The sequence below is a fragment of the Ursus maritimus genome, unplaced genomic scaffold, assembly GCF_017311325.1.
Source record: "Ursus maritimus isolate PB19 unplaced genomic scaffold, ASM1731132v1 scaffold_19, whole genome shotgun sequence".
Lineage (NCBI taxonomy): Eukaryota > Metazoa > Chordata > Mammalia > Carnivora > Ursidae > Ursus > Ursus maritimus.
The window spans coordinates 3,823,143-3,836,898 of NW_024424341.1; the positions used below are offsets into that span (position 1 = coordinate 3,823,143).

Below are 13,756 nucleotides of genomic sequence, written 5' to 3' on the forward strand. Positions count from 1 at the left end.
CCCCCCCAGCCAACCCCTCCCTGCGAGGGGTGGGACCCCGAGATGGGACCCCACCCCCTTGCAGTTGGAGGAGAGGTGGGGATGAGCGGGGGTGTTGGGGGGCTTGCTCTGATTTTCTCTTGTATTAGCTGTTTCCCTTCAGAGATTGAGAGACCACATGCAGTGTTCTGTGTCCTAGCCTGAGGGGAAGGGCAGGCATTCCACATGCCCCCTAGGTTGGGGATCCCCACTATGGGCTGGCCCTGCTTCGGTGGGAAGCACAGCTGTGGGGAGCTGGGGCTCCTAGGATTCCCTGCCCTACAAGGGAACTCACCCCCACACACACAGCATGTCCCCTCCACCTCACCCCACCCCGGGAACACCCTGTCCTCCATTGGGAGATGTGAGGTCACCAGCCTGGGGTCGTGGGGGGCAGGGGGAAGGGGAGCCAGTTGGGAGATCAGAGCCCAGATTCCACTCCTCCCTTCCATCCAGGTCCCCCACAGGGCCAAGGGCAGCCCCCCTCCTGCCCCCTCCTCCCTAGATAAAGGCGCCGGCAGCCGCCTTTGTTTCTCGGGTGTAAACCGAGCCAGATGCGGTCTAATCCCCCAGCTGGGCTGGATTTGCTGGCGGCTTTGGCTCTAGAGCCTCCCAAACCCTTGAGCCCCGCCTGCCCGGCTGGCGTTTGCAGGGCTGCTGGGGGTGGGGGTGGGGGTGCTGGTAGCCTCAAGATCACTCTTCACCCACCTGAGGGCCAAGGACAGGGTGAGGCCCCTGGCTTTGGGGGATCCTGTCCTCCTGGGGCCAAAAGACTTTGGGTGAATCACATGACTCAGAGCCTTGGTTTTCTTATCTGTAAACTGGGAATGATGAGGACAAAACCCACAGGTCCTATAGCTCAGAGACTTTTATTAGAATGGTGCTCACCTCCCTGACTCCCCACGAAAAGCCTACAGTGCCCCATCTAACCACACACCCCATCTCCAGAGCACAGAGCAGTGGGGACAGAAACGGAGATGCCTACGGAAGTCTGTAGGCGCACCTCATTCCTTCCAAGAACCCGGAACCCAAGGAGGCTGGTGCTAATACTAATCCCACTGCACAGAGGAAGAAGCTGAGGCCCAAAAAATTCCCAAGGCTAGTAAGAAACAAGATTATCAGTAAAATAGAGAAATGGCCCAGGTCACTCAGCAAATGGAAGGCAGTGGATAGATGCCCCAGGAACAAATGCTCGAGCAGCAAGGGGGGCACATTCTCAGCTTCTGCCCAAGTCCCCTGGTAGCACTAGGTGGGGTCTTCAGAGTGTGGTCTAAAGCCCTCCAGAATCAGATCCCTGAGAGTCTTGTTAAAAACTGCAGATTCCTCGGCACCGGCCTGCCGTACCCACCAGAGTCCCACGAGGAGGCCCAGAAATCTGCGTTTATTACAGGTGTGTGTATGCGATGGGGGGGGGAAGGGGGTGAGCAGGGGAGCTGCGTTCTATGCTGCTGCCCAGGTGGTCTGTGCCCTCTGTGTAGGGGGGTGTGTGTGTGCCAGGGGGTATGCCAGGGGAGGAGGGGCCTGGGGTAGGCCCAGCCAAAGGCAACTCTGAAGGGGGCCCTCTGTCCCCTCTGGGGCCCACCCTATAGCCCTGGGCCACCCGGGTTGGGAGCACAGCCTCACCTGGGCTGGTCCAGCCAGAAGGTGGGCGGGATGCCAAGCGCAGAACCTGCCAGAGTGTCTGATGGATGCGGCGCCTCCTTCCAGAGGCCATTAATCATCCGAAGAAACTCCCTGTCAGTCCCTCTGTTCCCACTGCCTCCGCCCATGCACAACCCCCACATGCAGACGTGCAGACCACGCCCACATGCACACACACGCACACGCACCTCACGCATGCAGATGCACACCACACCCCCGTCTGCATCCGCCACACATGCAAAGAGCACACGCGGCACCCAGGCTGTGCACGCACATGCATTCCACGCCCGCAGCACGCAGGCTCTGCATGTATACACGTCACACACACACACACACACACACACACACACAGCACACAGCACACATGCACACCGGCACAGACTTCAGACACCACACACTGATCCCGCACCACACAGTGTGCTCACACCATACAGAGCACGTGCACACACATACATGTGTGACCGTCCCAGTCAAGGTCGTTCCCACCCTGTGACAGGGGGCAAACAGGGCCCTGGAGCTCTTACAAATTACCCCAAAGGCCAGACCACCCTGTGCAGCCTCCACGCCAGGGCCCAGCCAGGTTCCAGCCCCACGGTCCTTTGCTCGGGGCCACAAGGCTGTCAGCCTGGTACCTCTCGGGGCTTTGGCTGGTGGACAGAGTGACTAATAAAAAATGAGGAAATGAATTACTGATGGGCTGATAAACATGGCTTGGCAGACACCTTGCCTTTGCAAGCAGGGAGGGCAGTCATGGTGAGGGTTCTTTGGGGTGGGACCGTCCTTCCCCATGCATTTCACCGATGAGAACAAGGGCCGGGTGGGGGACCCGTCCAGAGCAGGCAACTCCCCGAGAGACCTCTGGGACAACAGCGTGGAGATCCCCGCCCCCGCCTGCCCATCACCCTCTCTGACCCAGAAGCCCAGCCCTGTGTGTCTGGCCTGGGCTCGTGCGCCTTACACATGGGAACCCCGGAGCCGTTCATTCATTCACCCACTCCTACCCAAAAGGACACAAACACAGGGTTGAGATTCTGAAGATGCAACCGGGTGGAGAGAGGCTGTCTTCAGCGGAGCAGTCGGGCCTCCAAGAGGAGGCGACACTTGAGTGTTGGATGAAAAAGAGCTGGTGCCCCGGACAGAAGGGCAGGGGGCTGTGCAGCAGGACCCCCCCCCCACTCCAAAGCCCAGGAAGAAGCACCACCTGAGGGTCTGTCCATTTGGCTCCCACACCCACATCCTCAGCAGGACAAGGCACCAGGAGGCAGTCCTGTCCCTCTTTGCTCCCAATTCGGTCCACACCTGAGCCCCCATCCACCCACCCACCTGAGGGTGTCTGATGGGGTAGTCTGAGTCCTCCCCCCAATGCCCCCATCCATCCTGTGCTGAAGCTTGAGGCCTGAGGGGAGCAGAATCTGCAGAACGTTTCCATTCAGATGGGAGGCCTGGTTTTCTCGAAGTGTGCCCCCAGGAAGCGCCTCGTGGCCAGGGCCTCTCACTGGGGTTTAGTATCCAGAAGGCAGCTCCCAAGGAAGAAGTCATGAAAGCACTTGGCTCAGTGTGGCCTTGTGGTGACAAGCATGTGCCTTCTAAGGGATGTAGCAAAGGCCAACGCCTTCACTGTGGCCCGTCTGCCAAAAAGCCTCACTCACTGCTTTCTGTCTCCCACGCCCAACTGTGGGGAAGAAAATCTGGCTGGGCCCAGGCCCCAGGAGCCTGACACCCCCTAAACCAGGACAGAGGGGTTGCCAAGCGCAGGCACCAGCAGCTGTCAGAGAAGAGGCATGGAGCGACACCCACCAGCTGTGTTGGCACCGGGGGTCCTTGGAGGCCAGGACCATGATGACTCTACATTTGCTTTCTCAAGTTTTTCTAGATCTTCTAAGTTTTCAGGCATCATTTTGTGCTGGGGAAGCAGGGAGTGTTACAAAAGACACTCACGGGAGGAAGGAATAGAAATGGCCTTGATACAGAAGCGAAACCATCAAGGTTTGGATGGGCTTTGGGACCTCGGTCGGCAGCTCTTACAAGGAAGACCCTGCTGAACCCCCCGGCAGCTCCACGCGACAGCGCTGAGGAAGGCAGAGAAAGGGGCTGCGTCCAGCCAGGCACTCCTCTGTTCCACCCGTGCGTCCAACTACTGGTCCATCCATCCAAGCTCCCATCTGTCTGGCCCTCCACACACTCAACTGTGCATGCATGCATCCATTCGTCCATCCGTCCTCTTTCCATCTTTCTGTCCTTCTGCCCACTCATTTGTAGTAAGCACCTTTTTTGCCTTACCTAACCAGCATCTGCCCCACCCCTCACCCGGCGGTGCTGTCAATCAGCACACTCCCTTTCCCTCCATAGAGGTGGGCAGGTGCTCTGGGGCTGAGCCAATCAGGATCTTCCCTGGGACATTAGCTAGGAAACTGCTCTTCTCCCCCATCTGGAGTCACTAGATGTCAGCCTCAAACTGCTTGCTGGTGGTAGTCTCTGACAGCCTGTGAAGAGAACCTGCCAATGAATGAATCCCACCCAGGAGAAAGCGGAACTGAGGATGGAGAAAGGCAGAGGCCTGGAGGCATCCGATGAGCCCGAGACCCACGGTGCCTGAAGCCAGCATCGCCCTCAGTCTGTTCAATAATGCCCCATCTTGCTAGTGTACACTGGACTTGGGCTTGTCACTGATGGACAGAAGGGGGCATTGGTCACACAAGCCCTTCTAATACAGTACCTGGTGATTTAGAACCTTCTAGATGCTCATCCCTGAGTTAGATAAGGATGCCCTAAAGACAAACGAGCTTTGTGCTTGCCTGCCAGCTGGACAGGCAGTTCTACAACAATGAGGAAAGCCACACAGGTATCAAGGCCAGCATGAGGTCAAAAGGGGACAGAAAAGGTCCCTATCACTAAGCCTCAGTTTCCCTATCTATAAAAAGGAGACAGCATTCCTATCGTGCAAGACTGCTCAAAGATCAGGGATGAAGTAAGCCATCTGAGCTGCCCACCCACCAGCCATTCCTACCCCCTTCTTTTCTGATGGCACAGCCTGCCCCCATGAAGTCTGAAAAGGTCAGAGACTCATATCCCTAGCACCCCGGCAATTACAGCTGGGCAGATGACCAGCCCTGGATAAGTGGACTCAAGTTTGCTGAAATCTTCTGGGAAACACTCTCCCCCAAAAGAGAAAAGGGCAAGAGAGCCCCCTTCCGCTTCCCATCCCTCTTCTGGATATTATCATGTGAGAACGTGATGCTTGCAGCTATGGCAGCCAGCTTGCAACCATGAGGAAAGGGTCAAGAGAATCATACTTGAAGAAAAAGGTCACCTCTTGTACACTTGGGGCTGGGAGGTGGGGTTTACACTCGCTGTTGGTTGTGGGAGGTGGTCTCATGAAGCAGATAAAAGCAGTGATTCTGGAACTAGTCTTTTTGGGTTCAAATCGGAGCTCTACTACTTGCTGGCTGTGTGACCTCAGGCAAGTTACTTTACCTCTCTGTGCTTTCATTTTCATCTCTATAAAATGGGAATAATATTTAGGAGTGTTGAATAATTTAGTACAGCTTGAAAACCTCTAGCACGGCGCTCAGCACACAGAAAGTGCCCAACAGACATGAAGTGTAATTAGCCATCAGTAAGAAAATGTGGGGGTCAGGGAGGGCCAGGCTGGGACCGGGCAAGCCGGGCAGGCACAAAGGCCCAGCCCGCGGGAGCTGAACAGGAGCCGTGAGTCTGCTCCCGGCCTTGGCACCGTGGAGGCTGCTCTGACTTGCTCTGTGTTCGCCCTGCCAAGGCCGGAGCAGCTGGCTCCAGGCTGCCGATGACGCAGCCGCCTCGCCCTCCACCCGCTGGCTGTGCCGCCCTTGCCCACCGAGAGCCGGGCTGGCGGCCCGCAAGGTGGGCGTCCCATTGGCCTGGGGGGACGTTGGCCCCCAGTCCAGTGGTGGCCCCCCTCCTCCCTGCAGGCAGCACTCCCTGACTCCCCGCCAGTGAGTTTCACCTTCGGCGGAGAGAGCGGTGTCTCTCCGCCCCTCCCGCCAGAGCCGAGTGTGAAAGCAATTCCGCTTGGCGGCCTCGCAACAGTGAGTCAAAAACAGTTGTCTGGCTTGTCGGATGCCCAGGCCCTGCACAGCTCAGAGCAGGCTGCCGGGCTGGGGGCCACGTAACCCTCTCGGGTGTGTTCTCTCCAGCGAGGGCCGGACGCCCCAGGCTCAGGGTGTATGTGTGTGTGTGGGGGGACACCAGGGTGCTTTGCAGCAGGGTAGAAGGCGGCTCACATCTTTCTGCACCGTCTCCTCTTCTGCTCTCTGGTCTTCTGGGCTCAAGAACATGTTACTGCTGACCCTCCCTCTGCTACCAAAAGCGGATCAGACATGACTGAGCTTCCCTCCCTCTCTGCCAGCTCTATGGGGTTCTCTTGGGGCTGGGATGCTGTAAAGAGCGACGCTAGGCACGGCCTGCAGGCAGGGACTTGGCTGGACACACAAGCCTCCTGGCCTCTCCGTGATGACCCCAGACACAGGCACTGTCATTACCCCCATCCTACAGGTGAGCACACTGAGGCTCAGTGCGGGTGAGTACCCTCCCCAAGTCACACAGCAAGCTCATGGAAGGGCAGGAACTCAAACCCAGGCTTGGCTGACCTTAAAGCCAGGGCATTCACTGCACTGACTCAGCATTCCCAGAAGCTTCCGGCCGCAGGGCTTTGCCCTCCCCCTCCTGCACACTGCTGCCCAAGAACAGTGTTTACAACCCTCCCCTGCTCAGCAACCTTCAATGGCTCCCCAGCACCCAAAGGAAAAAAACAAACCAAACCCTTTGCAGAGCCCTCCCCATCCCTGACTCCTGACATCAGCCTGGAACCCACTGACTGTTCCCCAGAGCCAAGTGAAGGGCTCCTTGAGAGCCTGGACTGCACACTGTCTCCTCTAGCAGGCTGGCCCGCACCCACTGCAGGGCCTTTGTGCAGTGCCCTTCTCTGCCCGCGGCCCCTCTGCCTACCTGCCACCTCCTCAGAGAGGCCGTCCCGGCCCCTCCTAGGGCAGCACCCCCACCGCGCCCTCTCGTGCACAGATTTCTCCACCGCTCCTCACTGCCCGGCATGACCCTTTCTCGGTGCTGAGTTCTGTTTAACGTTTGAGGCCTCTGACTAGCCAGTGAGCCTGTGAGGGCAGGGCCATGCCTGTCCTGTTTACGGCTGCGCCCCTGTGCCAGCACGTGGCCAGGGTTTGGGGACTGCTGAGTGAAGAAGTTAATGAGCGCGTGTGTGCGTGAATGAGTCCCCATCTCCCGGGGCTCACGTGAGGCCAGCATGGATCCTGAGTCCTGGCTGGCCTGAAAGGAACCTCCCCTGGGCCCAACCACCCGCACTCTGGCCCCAGCCTCTCAGATCCCACCCACTACCCTTCCAGACCCGCCACAACCGTGTAGACTTCCCCAACTGTGCCCGCACAATCGTGCTGCTGGAATCACCCCCTCTCCCCCGCCTACTGGGCCAGCTCCTGCACATCCCTCAAGAGCCCCTGCAAGGATTGCCTCCTTTGCCAGGCAGAGCCGATCATACCCCCTCTGACACCCTGTGGCATGGACACACCCACTGTGAGGCCCACAAGGACTTGCCTTCACAAACCGTGGCCCTGCACCCAGCAGGTGCTCACCGTGCTGCTACAAGAGAGCCACCTCCTCTGCGGAACCAGACCAGAGCGCTGACAGCGGTGGTTGGTTTGCTCATTGTTAAGTCCTCAGTGCAAACTCTAATGCCTGCCGGATGGATGGATGGACCAACAGACGGCTGGATGGGCAGATAGGTGGATGAAGAGAAAGGAAGGAGAAATGGATGGATGGCTGGGTAGATGAACTGGTGGGTGGACACCCAAAAAGAAAAAAATATGGATGGATGGATGGATGGATGGATGGATGGATGGAATGGATGGCCATCTATGAATGGCTGGAAGAAGGAAGGAAAGGCAGACAGATGGACAATGGATGCATGCCAGCATGGATGATGGAAGGAGGAATGGATGGATGGATGGGTGGGTGAAGAATGGATGGAGGGAAGAGAGGGAGGGAGGGCGTGGGGAGGGAAGGGTGGACGAGCAGACAGGCAGGCAGGCAACTGGGTAGGGAGAATGAGCACTGCCCTGTTACTTACTCCTTCATGGGTCCCCCCTGCTTTCTGACCAGATGAAGAACCCCACAGAGTCGTCTCCCCCACCCTCACTGGCAAGGGCTGCTGCTGCTTTAAGCGGAGGGCGGGGGTGGTATCTCCTTAGCACCCCATCCACACAAACAGACACGTCCCACCCACTGGTGTCATAGGGACCAGCCCCACAGACAGCGTAGTGAGGCTGAGTACCAAGTCATCTCCTAGCAGGGGACACTCACGGAGCCCTTGCTCCATCCAGAGGCCTGTCTGTAGAGACTCCACACAGCCTGAGCTCCAGAACAGCGACAGGCAGCAGACTGTTCCCTCACTTTATCAAGAGGGAAACTGAGGTCCAAAGAGGCTGGATGGTTACCCAGAGTCACACAGCTGCAGGTAGCTGAGCCAGGATTCAAACCCAGGCAGTGGGGCTCCAGAGCCTGCATGCTTAGCCCCTCAGCTGCCAGGGGCCCCAGGCTGGGTCGCCATGTTCCACCTGCCTGCTCCCTGGTGTTTCTATTCTCCTTGTTCCTCATCTTAATTCTACGTAGGATTTCTTACTTCATGGTTTCCCTTAAATCAACTCACTTTCTCAGCTTAAATAAATCTGAAACGTATATGACTACCACAAAAGGAAAATCGGTATTAAGTAACATAAATAGAAGGTAACCCTAATAACCCATACCATGAAAATGAAGCAATGTTGTTCAACTTTAGCCAAATATGAATCCCAAGGAAGGCTCTGGGCCCGAGGCCTATTCTTATTTAAAAAAAGAGATCAGCGAGTGTGGTAGTTTAAAAATACGTCCACAGATGCTTCGACACGCTTCCCACGAAGAGGTGGAGCCCTTGAGTATGGGCCAGACTTAGTGATTCACTACCAACCAAGAGAAGAGGGTGGAAGTCCCAGCGTGTGGCTTCTGAGACCACGTCATTACAGGCAAACAGCCTCCTCCCGGTTCTCTCCTAGATCGCTCGCTCTGCAAAGCCAGCTGCTCTGTGGAGAGCCCCACATGGCAAGGGACTGCACCCTCTTGCTGTCAGCGAGCACTAGACTGAGGCCTCCAGCCACCAGTGTGAGGGCGCCATCTTGGCAGCTGGTCCCCCAGCCTCGGTGGAGCCTTCGGCTGAGACCACAGCCCCAGGCACCTTCCTGATTACACTCTCATTAGAGACCTGGAGCTGGAGTCACCCGGCTGAGCCACTCCCCACAGAGACTGTGAGATAATAACTCTGTGTTGTTTTAAGCTGCAACATTTTGGGGTGCCTTGTTACACTGCAACAGATAACTCATACAGCCAATGTGAGAGAGGCGTTCAAGACAGCAATTTCAAACCAAGACTTTCTTTCAAGTAGTCGGGATGATCAAAGAGCAACTGGAAGGAGGGGAAGAAGACAGGACTCAATGTACTCTTCACTATCATGAATATTCTGAATTATGGTGCCTCTCCCGTCTGCTCTCCACCGAGCCGCCAGAGGGAGGGGGCTGCGTGAATCAGCTCACATCTTCCCAGGAAAATTCCCCAACAGACACCCTTCCTGCTCAGAGTGAACTCCCAGTGCTTCATGTCCTCCAGCCCCTACTGACTGCTCAGATCCCAGCACCCCTGCCCCGTTCTCCCTCCTCCCTGCTCCTCATCCATTCCAGCCACATGGGCCTCCTGCTTTCCCCACAAAACCCCAAACTCATTTCCACCTCTGGGCTTCTGCACTGTTCTTCTGGTCCCTCTGCCAGGACCGGTCCTCCCTGGTTTGCCCCTCACTCCACTCGGCGCTTTGCTCGGAGGCTGCCGACCGTGGTATCTCCTAGCCATTCCCACGAGCCCCTGTTCCCTGACTGCTCCCGACCCTCACTGGCTTCACTGCTACCCACAACACTGACCTTCGCATGATGCCACGGTGCACACCTACTCCCTCCTCACTGTCTGATGCCCAGCAGAAGGGAATCTTGACTGGGGCCGGGCTGGGGCCATGTGGCTCACAGCTGCCTCTCCCCTACGTGGAGCAATGCCCACACATAGTAGGTGCTTAACGAGCCTCTGCGGAATGAATGCTAAAGCCTCTCCATCCTGCTTAGAGTGTGGCATCCAGGAAAACAGGGAGTCAGACTCGAACTGAACGGAGTTACAAACTCAAACTGGAACAGACCACGCTAATTTGTAGAGCCTCGAGCTAAACCCAAATATAAAAATGTTTCTCGGCTGCCAACCAGACCGAGGATTTTCTTTTTCTTTTTTAATGAGTTTGGCTCCAGGAATCTCTCCTCTATGTTCCTAAACCTCGTCTTCCCTCGCCTCTCCCCTTCTCCTGGTTCTCCATACTCGCTGCCGTCACCAGCACGGTGAGTCCTCCCAGGGCTCTCTGCTCCTTTTTCTCCCTGAGGCATCAGGAGGGTGCCTCCCCCCAACACAGTAACCTCGGTGGGGTCCCTCCTCTGCCAGCCTTTGAGAGGTGCCAGGCGTTGCCCCAGGAAGCTGAGAGAAGTGTCTTGGCCTCCAGAACATCTTAACAATGGTCCTGAGAATCGGTATAGGGTTTCCACCAGGGATGACAAGAAAGTTCTAGAACCAGATGGGCATGGTCATGAAGGTGGCACAGCAGTGTGGAGGTACATAACACCACTTGACTGCACCCCTGAAAACGGTTACAGTGGTAAATTCTACATTGTGTTTGTTTAACGTTTATTTTTTTAAACAAAAAAGGTGTTTAAAAAAAATGGTGCTGGCCCCTTTTGGCATCATCAAGTTGAGGAGTCCGAAGAATTTAAAACTGACAATGATGCTAGGTTTGAAGACTTTTTTCTGCGTTTCTGAGATAGAACAGAGAGCTTTGATTCCTGCCCAGCCAGCAAACCGACTTCTTCCCACGACGACGCAGAAAACAATCAGGATCAACCTCGGAACGCCGCCCACTGAAACATCTCACAAACGTGCTTCTGGGAGAGACAGTTCAGTTTAAAATTTTTTACCTTCCTCTTTCATATGCAAAATTAAAACAGAAGGAGGAGAAGAAACGTCACGGTAGGCACACAGCCCTGCGGTGAATCCGGTGAATCCGGTGAGTCCGGACTCCTGTGGGGAAGGCACGCTGAGCCGGAGGGGCCGCCCCCAGGACGGAGACCAGTGAGACAGAAAATAAATAAACAAAAGCTTCCCAACCTTGGACAGAGGGTTTTCAACGCGGACGATCCTCCACCAGCAGGCCACGCGGCGAGCCTTAGATGTATTTTTAATTGGGCCACAGTTTTCGGCTTCCCAGGCGACATGTTCAAGGAGGTGCTGGACTTGGTCACATCGTCCAAGCTGCCTGATCCGACAGAGCCGTTGCCACATGGCTACTGGAAAGGGGAGCTGGCTGCTTGGGAAAAGAGGTCTAACTCCCCACCGCCCCCCAGCAGTGGCCTTCCCAGATCTAAAGCTGCTGGTGGGCAGTTTCAACCACGGAGGGTGTCATGGAGAGCGTTGAACCCCACTGTGCCGGGACATGAACACATCCCAGAGGAAGGGGGAGCTGACAGGTCCTGTGACCAAGGGCACAGCCTCCAGCCCCACCTGTGGTCCTGCTGGCCACTTCGCCGACGCTGGCAGACGGGGCCTGGCCAGAACTGGGGAGTCTTGCTGTGGCCGCCACCCAGGGGCTGGGTGAGGCAGACTGATGTTCTGGACAAACTTGGCCCCGAGGTCTTTCTTGGTTGGCCCAGCTCAGGAGAGCGTCCAGTGGAGGAAGAGGCTGGGGCCTCCCCCCTGAAGCACATGGGATGCTGTACCCGGGGCCTCGGGGAGGACGGAGGGCCAAGGGAGGGCAGGGCAGGTGCCTGCCAGCAGGGGCGCAGCCAAGAGGAAGGGAGCTGAGGAACCAGCCTCCTGGCCTCTCCCTCTCTCCCAGGCACCCCCAGCAGACCCTTGGCTGCCCCATAGCCCGGTGGGTGTAGGCCTCCCCTGCCTGCCCTGAAGCGGACCCAGCCGCATAGGGGTGACCCTGGGGGAGAAGGGCTGGGCCAGCAGCTGAGTCAGCTCCCGCCAGGTCATTCAGAGAGCTGACCTCTCCACCCAGAGGCGGGAAAACGCCCGTCTTCAACCAGGGCCTGTCCAGCCCAGGCAAGGAGCCTAAGTGCCATCAGCGCCCCCTGCCATGGTGCCGGGGTGGCTGGGGGCCACGCCCCACCCTCCTGCAAAGTGCTCCTCACTAAACTAGGGTTATTTACAGAGCTGGCTGTTCTTTTAAATCCTTGGCTTGTTTAGGAAGCCCCGGCAGTGAGGGCTGCAGGCTGAGCCCTCGAGGGGATGTGGGCTAGGGGGCAGCCCTGCCTGGGGGTCTGGGGCCTGCTGGCCTTTGAGCAGGGGACAAATTAATCCCTGTGGGGGCATGGGGGATGTGGCTCCCCCTATACAGAAGGAATGTGTGTGTGTGTGTGTGTGTGTGTGTGTGCACGTGGGTGCCCGCGCAAGGGGGATGGAGGAGTGGGAGACACACCAGCAGCCTGCAGCCGACCTCCCAGCACACCAGCCACACAGTGGGCTCCTCGTGGGTGACCAGGCTCTTCCCCTCTCCCCTAGCAGGGACAGCTGCAGGCCGCCCCTGGCCTCCCTGCCTAGAGCAGGGGCTGAGCCACTTGACCTTGGAGGGCTGGTCTACTCCAGGATTTTACGGTTGGGGGCCTGGTTTTCCCAGCCATGGTGTCTCAGAGAGAGGACAGCCCAGAGGACGCAGAGTGGCCACAAAGGCTTGGCTGTTCTCCCATGTGCCTCACTGGGCTGGGGAGGCGGGAGGGGGGCTGCTGTGGGGGCACAGGCGGGGTGGGGGTGTGGTAGGAGGAAGCTGGAAGGAGCCAGGGAGCTGAGAGGACGTTTTGGGAAGGCTTCCTGAAAAAAGGGGTTGGGAGAGACACAGAGACACAGAGAGAGACAAGGAAGCACAGAGAGACATGGAGAGACAGAGACGAGAGACACATACTGAGAGAGAAACAGAAGGGAGAGAGAAACTGAAAGACAGAGGGACTCAGGCTGAGAGGCAGAGACAAAGAGAACGGGAGAAGGCGCACAACGAGGCCGCGGGAGAAGGCGCTAGAAGGCCGACATGTGTGTGGTGAGGCTGAAGTTCAAAAAGGAGGGGAAGAGGTGGTTTGACGACCAAAGTCATTGAAAAATGTTTGGCACAGCTGCCCCGAGGCTCCTGGCCGCGGGCCCGGCTCCACACTGAACTTAAACAAACCCCCGTAGCAGCCATCTGCTTGATTTTAAAATAAATCAAACAGTCTGCTGAGCCGGGTGATCGAGTTTCCATCTGTGCCGCCGCTCGCTCGCCGGCTTGGAGCCGCGCTTGCCTCTCCCAGCCAAGCCTCCTGGCAACATGTGGGCCGGTAATTCCTCCAGGAGCAGGGGAAACCGGACCCCCGCCCGCCCAGGCCTAACTGAAACCAAGTGCTATTTTTACAGCCACCCACTGCAGAGGGGGGACCGAAGAGCACTCTGAACACCCAGGCACGGGGTTATGCTGAGTGGCTTCGGCCCACGGGGTCCCCCCCCACCCCGAGAGAAAGGGCTGAGGGGCCAAGCTGGAGGGGGGATGCTGGGCCCCCAGGAGCAGGAGGATGCTCCCACGTTGCGTGAGAACACTCAGGCCACCAGGTCTGGGCAGCTGCAGCTTGCTGGGGGTGGCCCCTGCCCGGGGCCCACCTGGAGCAGCTGAAAATAGCAGCGGGGATCCCCCCCCAGGCTGGGGTCACCCTGGGAAGTGCTGCCCACCTGTCCCTAAGTCAGCTCCTGTCAGCCGGGGGGCCAGGTGACCAAGGGAGCCTGCCTTCCCCGGCCCAGGCCAGAAACAAAGAAGGAGAAACCCCGGCCCAGCAGGCTTCAGTGATCCTATCCGCTCAATGGGCAGAAAGCAGCCTTCCTGGTGGTCGTGGGGGAGCAAAGATGGGGGCCCACGATCCTGGGGCTGCAGCTGCCACATGGGGCCTTTATATGCGATTTT

General features: G+C 57.6%; 1 long non-coding RNA gene across 1 annotated transcript in view; it reads left to right on the forward strand.

Annotated features, from left to right (window-relative positions):
- LOC121103405 overlaps window positions 1-5,130 on the forward strand; it is a 5,592-nt gene extending 462 nt beyond the window's left edge. The window contains exons 2-3 of the long non-coding RNA XR_005835568.1: window positions 1,338-1,408; window positions 2,668-5,130. This is a non-coding gene — a long non-coding RNA (uncharacterized LOC121103405). The remainder of the gene's footprint in view (window positions 1-1,337; window positions 1,409-2,667) is intronic.
- The last annotated feature ends 8,626 nt before the right edge of the window (window positions 5,131-13,756 follow it).